The sequence below is a fragment of the Paroedura picta genome, chromosome 8 (genome assembly GCF_049243985.1).
Source record: "Paroedura picta isolate Pp20150507F chromosome 8, Ppicta_v3.0, whole genome shotgun sequence".
NCBI lineage: Eukaryota > Metazoa > Chordata > Lepidosauria > Squamata > Gekkonidae > Paroedura > Paroedura picta.
In genome coordinates, this window is record NC_135376.1 from 18,295,258 (window position 1) to 18,305,410 (window position 10,153).

The following is a 10,153-nucleotide window of genomic DNA, read 5'->3' on the forward strand; positions in this document are numbered from 1 at the left end:
CTAAGATAATTTTTTAGGACAGCTCTTCAGATGTTCCAGGACATGGCGAGGTCTTCAGGGTTAAAAGCCCGCTCCTCTGTGCTTATTTCAGGGCCCTTTTGCAGCAGGCTTGATGAGTTATCCTTGAAGTATTACAGATGCACCATGGACTGCAACAGGCAGCTGATGTGCTAGCTTTAACAATGCTGGTCTCCTTTGGGAGAGGAGTGGAACTGAATCAAGACTTCCAGTTCTCCTTTTCATCTAATGGAAGGCTGAGGGGGAGGGGGCTTCGATTCAGTCCTCTCTACCTTCCACAAGGGGTGATAGCTCCTGTCAGAACCAACAAAACTTTCTGTATCCCGAGAACAGAATGTGAGGAATGGCAGCCGTGATCTCCGCCCTCTTCTCTCTCTAATGAGGCCATATTTTGTTCTTCACTCCCTGTCCTTGTATGAAGCTCAGAGTCAAGGTAAAAGACACTCGGATGTTAGGAATTCCCCCCTTTTTTCCCCCAGATGACTCCTTGAGCCTGAGATGATGCCATTTCATTCCCTCTGTGTGTGTAGTGAAGCAATATTGCCCTCTGCTGTCGTTTTCTCGCTGTTCACCCATTGCCGAAGCACAACGCAATGCCAAAAAAGGCTGCCGTTTTAGCATTCTGCAAGATCTTTTCGCACATTGTAATATTCCCACTGTGTTTTGTCTAAAAACTGCAACCAGATTGCGAGGTCTTGGACAAGGGAACAAGAAATACAGCCTTTTAACACACTCGCTTTTGTTCACACCACATTGTCCTGTGGAAGAGAATTGCGTTTGAAGTTAGCGCCTTTAAGTCAATGCACTGTGGTAACCGTTCAAATAAAATAAAATGCCTATTGGAGCGCATACAAATGTCAATAATTTTTACACATGCTAAATGTTAGGTAACATTGATGGAACTTTGGCTTGGAGAGTTCTAATCCTAGACTACAGAATAACTTCAAACATAACCTAAATGAATTAAAATTAGACAAGAAAATAGACTCACACTAGCTGTTCTTACCAACCTTGTTCTTTAGTTCTTGTCACCTCCCTTTCATAGACATGGTATTTAATTTTCTTAGTCAATCGCCAACATCTCTGTGCCAAAATGAAAGATTGGTTTAAGTACCCTTCTTCTTTTCTGTTTTTTGTACCCCACTTTTTACTACTCAAAGGAGTCTCAAAGTGGCTTACAATCCCCTTCCCTTCCTCTCTTCAACAGACACCCTGTGAGGTAGGTGAGACTGAGAGAGCTCTGAGAGCACTGTGACTGGTCCATAGTCACACAACTGGCTGCATGTGGAGGAGTGGGAATCAAACCCACTTCTCCAGATTAGAGGCTGTCACTCTTAACCACTGCACAGGTGCAGCTTAGCTGTTTAATCAGCTGACTTGCTGGATGCAGTTCCATTAAGTTTACTGTGCAGAACTCTACAGAGCCCTACCTTTCTGATATACTTTTTATCCCACCTCTCCTAAGAAATTCCTATGCAATTCTTCCTCCTCTCTCCAGTTTATCCTCATAACAACTTATTGAGATTGGGTAGGCGGAGATAAAGTGATTGGCTCAATACACCTAGTAGCCTTCATGACATATAGCCTGCTGCTATACTGCTGAAGCCCTCCAATTAGACCTGTTTGTTTCTGACACACTAACTGTGTTACCTGGAAATTATTCATTAGTGGCTGTCATTAAGGGACACCTGGTGTATGATCTGGATGACTCTGGGATAGGATATACAGTTTTGGTCACTCCGTCTCAAAAATAATGCTGTAGAGCTGGAAAAGATGGGGGAAAAGGGCAACCAAAACATTCAGAGGCTGGAGAAACTTCCTTTGAAAGGAAATGCAAAGAGTCTGGGCAGTTTCCATTTACAGTAACCACATCTAAGTTTGATACACTTTTGTAAAATTATGCATGTTTTTCTTCCTCTTCCAAAATACTAGGGGACGTCCAATGAAATATATGAGCAGTAGAATCGTAACACAGTGAATGTGGACTATTTTACCACTAGGTCTGGTGATGCCCCTAGTTTAGATGGCTTTTAAAAGGGATTAAACATGGCCCCATATGTGGATAATCAAATTGGCAAATTAATTCCATGGATAGACAAGACAGAGTTTTCTACAATACTGAGACAAGAACCAGGTATGAAGAAAACTCTGAAACCTTTAAAAATACATTTTGGGGACAAGGATTAAATACTCTGAAATGACAGAAGCAATGCCTACAGATTGAAGAACTGAATGTCCTCTGTGACAGTTGATAGGCAACCACAGAGGTATTGTCAGGGGCTTTCCGCACCGGGATCCTTGTAGCAAATTGTTTGCTGAACGAAAAACCGCCATTTAAAATAGTGCAATTCGTCATTATGCATACCTGACTTTGTAGTGGAATCCAGTTGCGTTTCTATCGTTTCCCACAAGCTTCCGGTCTCAGCAAAAGTCGCTAGAAAGGAAGCGCTATTGCCGAGCTCGTCCCGCCCCTGGCCCTCAAGCAGCCAATGGGCAGCCGTTAGCATGCTCCCAAACAGCCCCTTTCCCTTTAAGAAAGGTTTTTTTAAAAAAAAACACACACCCATTGCAATGAATATGTGTTGATTCGTTGCAACGGAGAGACCCATCAGCTGGCAGGTGTGTTTGAGCTGTCGTTTCATCGTTGCCACGCTCCCCCCAAGAGAAACCCCCCCCCCTCACGGGCCCGATTTTCGGCCGAAAACAGTGTAAAAAATAAAGGGAAAATACATCAGCAAACGGGCTTCTCTGTTGTTTGTGCTTAGTGACTAAACGACTCTGGGGAGGGACTGAAGCCGGGGAAGCCTCTAAACAGGCTTGCTGGTGGGTTGAACTCCGCTCGCTCGGAGAAAAAAAAATGGTGATCGCTTCGCCGGAAGATCAGAGGAGACAGCCAGGGGGAGGGACTTTGTAGAAACCACAACAATGGTAACGCACAGAACTTTCCCGCTAGTGTTGCAGATTGGTTGCAGGAGTGTAGCGCTTTCCGGAGGGTGAATCCACTTTTGGGGATTTCGCTGAAAGCGCTACAAGGAAGCGCTTTTTGCTGATCGGTTTCAGGTGTGTGGCAGATGGTCAACGACGTTGTGCATAATGGCAAATCAGTAGCGTTTTCAATTGGCAACCATTGTGCGATTTTGAAGGCGTGTGAAAAGCCCCTCAGTGTTCATGCCTTGGTTTCTGTCAGACAAGGGTAGGGCAGGGCCTTCTGAAAGGCTTTTTTGACCTTTGAGGGAGAACTCATCAGGGCCAAGGCCAGCAGCAGGCACTGAGCAACTTTCGACCACCTGAATTGCCACTGCTGCAGGCCATTATTCCAGAGCCATCATCCCACATAAACCAGTGTGATGTACAAGGGTCAAATAAAGGTAGGTTGGCTGGTGGGTGCAAAGGAAAGCAGAAAAAGGAGAGAGGTTATGAGCAATTTTGGGAAAAGGAAAGAAATAGAGTTGCTATTTTTCCTATTCTGGGCAGGGATCTCCACTTTAATGACACACCTCACACTCCAAACAAACTTCTCCCCAAACTTGCCCCAAGCTAGAAGGACTATAGAAATTAACCGAAAGTGCTGTTGTCATGCAGAAATGATGTCGGCACATCAGGTTGATAAGGAGAGTGGATTTGAACAAAGATCTATGGTTAGAAGTAAATTTTGTCCAAGATCTAAAGCACCTGGATTCACACAAACACCTGCTGACCCCAGCATACCAATGTCACTTTCAGGTGACAATAGTGCATCAGGTTAATTACCAGAATCCTTCAGGCTTTGAGTGCACACCCCCATATCCTGCTGGCAGCATCAATGGACCTGACAACCCTATGAAGATTCTCCCCACAAGTCCTTACAGGTCCTCATTTATCAACATCTATTAGCTGCCATGGCTGAGTGGAACTTTCACATTTAAAAACAGCATGCTTCTAAATAACTGTTGCTTGGGTGCATAAACTGGGTCTCATATCCTATACAACACATGGATTTGCATGGCACCAATGGCAACTTTCCAACCTTCGTTGTAATCTTCCATTAATGCCCAAGCTGGGCACCTATTGGGTCAGTGGACTCCCAGAAACATCATGGAGTCAAAGAATAAGTTGCAACACACAGAATGGAATTAGCAAATTCTGGTAAGCAGAAGTGCATTCTTTGAGCACAAAGTTCAACTAGGATCCAAGCCATGGTAAGCGTTGGCCTCTGCTAGCCTACTTTAGATCTTTCCAAGCAGAGGCTGTCATTGCAACCAGAGAATGCTGTCTAATGATCCTTTCCAGATGCATCAGTTATATATCCCTTTCATATGTTCATGCTAATGCTCCCATTGTGCCATGGCACATCATTGTACAAATATAACTCTGAACTGGAGTCTCCAACACCACCTCTCTGATGGTACCCCTGTGAAGAACCCAAGAAACATATGCCCAGAAAGAAAATGTGTCATTTGTCATCCAAGAGAAGCTGAACTAATCAGTCCCCAACAGCTATGAAAGCTGCATTCTTCTGGGGAGCATTCAAACTGCTCATTGAGATAGCACAGTCCCGCAGACATTTGCTCCACCAATTTACATTTTAATGGGAGACCACAGGACCTATTATTGTGAAGTGCCAGGAATCAACAGGCCCACACAGTCTATACCATCTTCACTAATAAATGAACTGACCCAGTTTCTCCTCCACCGCCACATTTTATGGGACTGCAGGGGAATTTGTGAGGAAGAGCTAATTTGCAATCGCATTTGTTATTAGTTTTATGGAGGAAACACAACCTCACATGCCACCAGGCAGCTGGTCTTCAAGGACAGTTTAGTCTTGTGCTTAGAGCAGATAATTGGGCACCAGAAGGGTCCTAAGACACTATGGCGATGGTGGAGTCACTGACTGTGTGTGTTGTGTCTGGGCCCTTGACTTGCGTGCACCTTAGACGACCCAGACACAAAAACTGCCAAAACAGCAGGACTTCGTTGAAAGACAGATGCTACATCTGGATAGAAGTTTCCTAGGTAATTAGATTTCCCCAGGTCACTATCACTGGGTGGGGAAATAGAGGAGTTAATGAAAAGTTCTTGAACACAGCATTTACTTTCTCTGAACTAGGACAGCAATCCACTGAAGTTGTGGGGAAAGCATTTCTCATTCTTTTATCATGATGAGTCGAGAACAGAAATTCTAGAGCAGGGGTAGTCAACCTGTGGTCCTCCAGATATCCATGTACTACAATTCCCATGAGCCCCTGCCAGCAATGCTGCGCAGTGGCAGAGCCTCCTGGGGCATTTCTTTTAAGAATGTGCTATTGTGTGGATACGCAATACCACATTCTTAACCTTTTTTTTAAAGGCCCATGCCATCCCACAGCATGGTGGAACCTCACCATCCAAGCTGCCATGTGAGAGCGCACATCCAGGGTGGATGGGGTGCAGTAGGCCAAATTACAGTAGGCCTCATAGAGTGGTTCTGAATATAAAAGAGTAGAGGGAAAAATCATAGATCTTTATTTCTTTGGATGTCCCCTATGTCCTTCAAAGATCACTGAGATCAAGTAATCAAAATCTGCTCAGGGTCCCTAGCCCCAAAGATAAGGTGACCAGATTTTTAAAAAATGGTAAAGTGGGACACAGGGAGGGAGGCGCCGGAGGGTGGGCTTCACTGCCGGGGCATCCTCTGCCACCCCCTCTCCCCGGGTCCGGTGTTATGATTTTAAAAATCTTGGCTGGGCTTACCTGGACTGATGCAGCCAGCACACAGGGAAGGCCTGGCACACGTGTTCCAGTCCAGCGCTGCTTCCCCCACCTCAAGAAGAAAGGCTGGATGGAGGCGTGACTAAGTGAAGGCCTCAGGAAGGGGTGGCTACAAGTGGCCGGCCCCGGTGCCCCATTGCAGAGACGACGATGCCACACACCGGATCTCTGGCATCCTCTGTGCGAGGAGCCACCACTGCGGGAGGCCACAAGGTGCCGCTGCCACCTGCCCAACCCTCAGCGCTGGCCTCCAGAGCCCTGAGGCCACCGCCATCACCAGCCCATCTCCACAGCCAGCGGGAATGGTGGCACCACACAAGCTGGTCCCGAAGCCCGGATGCCTGATGTCACACGGGGTGCTTCAGGGTGACGCTGCTGCTGCACGTGGGACTTCTGAGCCCGGTCCGCCTGCTGGGCTGCCACATGGGCTGCCCCCAAAATAATAAAATAAAATAAATTTCTAATTGGGACATTTGGGGAATGCCTCAGGACGTGGGGCGGATGCCATAAAGGCAGGGCTGTCCCGCCAAAGGTGGTACACCTGGTCACTAAACCCAAAGAGATAATAGTGGCCTCCATCAGGATGATGGCCTTTGGACCTGGTAGAACACTTTCCCAAGTAAAAACAGGCCTCCCAAGGTCTTTAAACAGTTCCAGAGACGGAGCTGAGGCTAGGAAATAAATAGGCTCTGGTCTCCCTGCTTGAGAACCCATCCAGCCAACACAATCCATCCAACACCAACTAGCCTCCTCAGTGAGATTGTAAATTGGAAGAGGTGGCAGCTTTTAAATTAAATTTAAAACTTAAATTAAATTTTAATATTTGGTTAAATAAATGACATTTATTTGTACATATTATTTTAAACCTGATGTTACCCACCCTGAGCCGACCAGGGACCTTGCCCAGTTTGCAGAAATTAATTCACTTATCCAAGAGGCCACATTCATCTTGATCTTGTTGTTCTCCCTTCTAGCTATGCTGCAACTTCACTGCTGTACTTGGCGAAGGCCACAGGAGAATACAGGACTGAATTCTTGGAAACATGTCCCATGGAAACCATTGGTGTGTGTTTGGGATAAAGACATCACAGTGTTACAGAACGATTAATAATAGCAATCCAGTACCCCAGTTTCAGTTTCCTGGTATACATTTTTAATCTTCAAACATAAACCACAGACACTTTATGCGTTGAGGATTGCTCTCTGAGGTCGTAAATAAATAACCGTAGCATCTGAGCTTCTGAAACCGTTTTCTATACTTTGCAAAACCGTGTTGCCTTTGGCTCTCTCCCAACAGAGCCACTTATCGATAACACGAACCACACAAACAATTTCAGGCCTATAAGCACAGTGACCCTACTATTCTGACATTTTATTAACTCGTTTAAATGAGGTGAAATAAGCTTAGAGAATATAAGCATTATAGGCAGACGTTTTTATTGACTAAATTGGTGCTCTTTCAATACCAAATTGATGAACAATCATAGATGATATTACCAAAGCTATTTTGCATATTTATGAAGACCCTGTAGCTTAATAAACGGTTATAAGGCCATGAAAGTTTATGTAGACCTCTAGAAATGTCAGATGAGTACTCCAAGGGTCCTATAAAATGGAGTATTACTTGCTTAAATCACAGCCAAACTAAAATAAAAACCAGTAGTGATTTTATTAGTTTGTCCTCATTGAAACAAAATCCAATTTTCCTACATAGCGTTTCTAATAACTTGGAGGCCAGATTGGAGACTCGTTAAGACTTACAATGCCAGCATAAATCCAAGACTGAGATTTCACTTAGCAGGAAATGATTTCTCAATGGAGAGCCATTGGTTGCAGCATAAAGAGGTGAAATGCTTAAAGAAAGCAAAACAAAATGACAGACGTGGGTGTGATCGATCCTGTAGGTACTTCAGTATTTGCTGTATTAACAACAGACTCCGAGTACATTCAAACATTCTGTTTCCTGTTCAATCTATGGTTGGGGGAATAGAGTTGATAGGTTGGGGGAAAGCCTACTCTTGGAGCTGTTCACTTTGAAGAAACAAATCTGGTGAACCTCTTGTACCTAGCTCTGCCTTAAGATTCACAGGCAGTGCCCATAAGGATAACTGGCTTTTGACTAGCTGGTTGACATTTGTCTCTGAATAAGACATGGGACTACTGATTGGCATTAACATGGCCACAGCTTTATTCCTTCAGGCAGGGGGTTGGCATAGAACTAGAAAGGAAGCCTGACCCTCACAGCCGTCCAGTAGCTCCAATCAAGGGCCCAGTGGCACCCTGGAACCCGCATCTTTCCCAGCCAAGAGAGTGGTTCCCTGCCCTGGGAAATGACCTGAGCGGGTCGCTGACTTCATTTGGCTACCCTGGTCGCTTGGCTATGAGACCCTGGCATCCCAGCCGGGTGTGCCGCACTCATTTCATATCCAGCCTCTTAATGAGACCTGCAATCTCAGGAAGCCCAGTACAGCAAGAAAGGGAATGCAGAAGAATCCACATTCCCTTACTGTGGGCCATTCAGAGGCCCTAAGTGGGCTAGGACTGGGAGGGGGCTCAGACAGCACAGGCATCGCGCATAAGTGGAGATTAGCCCTGCTGTCATGCAGGAGTTGGCCTGCCCATCCCTGCCCATGCATAATCAGTCATGGTGGAGAAAAGGTGGCAATTACCCCCTGTCCCACACATACCCTTTCCATTTCATCAGTCCTCAGTGGCCCCTGGGTTATACAAATGCCTGTTATCTGACGTTCTGGGGTTTATTGCAACTAAGGAGAAGCTTTTCTGAACAGGAAAACAGCATTGGATGAAGATAACATGAAATGTCAGTGCAACAGGGCATTGTGAATTGTGAAAAGGGGACCTCTTCTAAAAGGCATGAAAGTTGAATTTAAAAGGTTTTTTTGCAAAAGAGGAAAGCAAATCTGATGAATAGTTCTGCCCTGCAAATATTATTGTGGGCCTGCGACTGACCACCCTGAAACTTCAGTGCATCACAAAAAAAAAAGTTATGCTTTCCTGTTGTTCCAGCAAAGTGGCTTTTGCAAACAAGAAAATATGATGCACCTTTCAGAGGAAAGCTCTAAAGTGAAGTTGTGATATCCTGAATTTTTCATGAAGTCACTGTATTTCCACTGAAGTACTTTTGTTTTCCTTTCAGACAGGCCAGAGTTCCAGAAGCTGCTGGTTACCTGGCAGCTTATCTCTACTGGTAAACATTCCTTTGGTTTTGCACCCACGAGAGGAGATAAAAGAAAGCTCTGCTGAGCTGGGATGTCTTCGTGAATTGAAGGTTAATGGCAGTGACAAATGGTACAGCCTTTCGAAAAAGCATACACTGTTGAGGGTGGACTACGTATTACGGCAACTGCAGCCTTCAAAGTCCCCACCTGTGCAGGTGGCCTTGGTCCCAGCGTAGTGTTAGCAGATAAGGCTAGCTGGAAACATTTCTGAATGGAAATGTTACTACCTGATATTACCCATGAACACAACACTCCTGAAGAGAGGACAAACGAGCAGCCAGAAAGAGGGTCAAAACCGAAGTATCCACTTGCTGTAGCGACCCGTGCTCTGAGCACAGATGATGGCTGATGGTTCCTGTGGTCTTTTAAAGCACATCCTGTTCTAGTGAGGAGATAAAATATTGGACTGGCTTTGTTTGGGGAAAGAGTGGACACCAGGATATATATTTCTGCTGGGGTTCTGGGCCTCCTAATGGCACTTGGGTTTGGCCACTGTGTGACACAGAACTGCTGAACTGGATGGATCCCTGACTTGATCCAATGTGGCTTCTCTTATGTTGAAGAATAATAGTTGTTTTTATACCCCGTTTTTACTATCCAAAGGAGTGTTAAAGTGGCTTACAATCGCTTTCCCTTCCTCTCCTCACAACAGACACCCTGTGAGGTAGGTTGGGTTGAAAGAGCTCTGACAGAATTGTTCTGTGAGGACAACTCTAACAGGACTGTAACTTGCCCAAGGGTGCCCAGCTGGCTGCATGTGGAGGAGTGAGGAATTAAACCTGGCTCTCCCAGTTAGAGGCAGCCGCTCTTAACCACTACATCCAGCTGGCTCTTGGCTGGAGCTTGTCAGAACTTGAAATCAAAGCAGGATCGACCATGGTCAGCACTTGAATAGAAGGCTACCAAGGTAAACTGGATTTACTTTGCTGAGGAAAGCAATGTCAAGCCACCTCAACTTATTTCTTAATACCAAATTGTGGTTTGGGTCAACATGAGTCCATGGCGACTCAACTGCACATTCTTCTTCATCATGATACCCATGAGTGTCATATCGGGAATCATGGCACTAAGCATTATATGTTGAAGATGAGAAGGGAAGAGAGAAGTGAGTCCCTTCACCTCTCCATCCAACTATAGACTCTATCCAGATTTGGGTGCAAGCACAG